The sequence below is a fragment of the Charadrius vociferus genome, unplaced genomic scaffold (genome assembly GCF_000708025.1).
Source record: "Charadrius vociferus isolate BGI_N301 unplaced genomic scaffold, ASM70802v2 scaffold1326, whole genome shotgun sequence".
Lineage (NCBI taxonomy): Eukaryota > Metazoa > Chordata > Aves > Charadriiformes > Charadriidae > Charadrius > Charadrius vociferus.
In genome coordinates, this window is record NW_009648800.1 from 10951 (window position 1) to 12317 (window position 1367).

The following is a 1367-nucleotide window of genomic DNA, read 5'->3' on the forward strand; positions in this document are numbered from 1 at the left end:
CGTCTCTGACCCACACCCAAGGCACCAAACCCCCACCCAGAAACGAGAAGAAGGGAACGGGCACCCATAGGGTGACTTCGCCCTTAAAGGGCAGGTGGGGCACCCCCATGGACACCCCATGGGTTGGGTTTAACCCCCATGTACCAAAGGCAGTTGGGTGGTCCAAGTTCCTTGAAGAAGAGCTTCCAGTGGAGCGGGAAGCTCAGAAAGAGCCAAAAAAAAACCCTCAAGGGATTTTTTTGGTGGAGGTGGGACGACGCCCCCGCTGCCGGCAGGATGGAGATGGCACTATCTCATCCCTCTCTTACCTGACAAAGCCTCCAAGGGGACGAAGAGGAGGAGGAAGAAGAAGAAGAAGCCACCCAGCTCCATCATCAGGAGAACCTGAAGGAGCCGGGAGCCACGGAGCAACTGAGCCGGAGGCACCGGTCGCAGGGGACTTTGTGTGCCGAATCCGGCACGGTCATCAACCGCAAAGTAGGGCTGCGGCCGGTAAATAATCGCTGAGTAATTTTTATCAAATCCCAAAATAGAAAGGGCGTGAGAAGGTCCGGACGTCCCTATGGTGTTCCACCTTCCTGGGCAGCTCTGGACTGACCACAACGGGCCCAACCCTTTACGCCGGAGACGAAGGTGGGAGGGAGCTGCGGTTCCCCCCCTTCGCCGCCGCCACCACGCTGATAAGATTAGGGCAAGACGCGGCGGGCCCCCTCTTATTACCGGCACCCACTCGTCCTGCTCCACCTTGGGGCGTTGTCCCCTCCCCAAATCTCCTGGGGCTGGATGGAGAAGGAGGGGATGGGGGATCAGGGGGGGAGGGCAAGAGTGTGGGTGCTCTGGATGGTTGGAGTCAGGCTGGGACGCGGCAAAGCGGCGCCACGTCCCCATCCCCTCCCCTCTCCACCCACCCCCAACCCGGGCGTGACGTACGAGTCCCTTTGGGTGCTGTGGTGGGGGCCTTGTGCCGCCCCCACACTGTCCCCAACCCGGCTTTGGGGTCCCTCCTCACCGGGCGACAGGAAGGATGGTGCCACTGGGGGTTGGGTGCGTCCCCCTTGGCATCTACAAGGGGGTTCTCCAAGGGCCACCCATCGCTGGGGGCCATCCCCAGGGCCACCCATCCCCAGGCACCCTCCCTGGGGCTCCTCTTCCTTGGGTGCTGTCCCGAGGGTCCTTCATCCCCAGGCTCCTATAGGCACCATCCTTGGGGTCCTTCATCCCTGGGCACCCATGGGTGCCATCCCCAGTGTCCCTCATCCCCGACCACCTGTGGGCAGTGTCCCCAGGACCCCCTGTCCCAAGACACCCATGGGTGCCATCTCCAGGCCTGCCCACCCCATGTACCCATGGGTGCCATCCCCGGGGTC

At 62.5% G+C, this 1367-nt stretch overlaps 1 protein-coding gene across 1 annotated transcript in view; it reads right to left on the reverse strand.

The window, feature by feature from the left end:
- Window positions 1-1367, reverse strand: part of LOC104288077 (mucin-19-like) — a gene marked incomplete at its 5' end in the record, with an annotated part of 17509 nt that overhangs the window by 4262 nt on the left and 11880 nt on the right. The gene's annotated exons all lie outside the window — the stretch shown is intronic.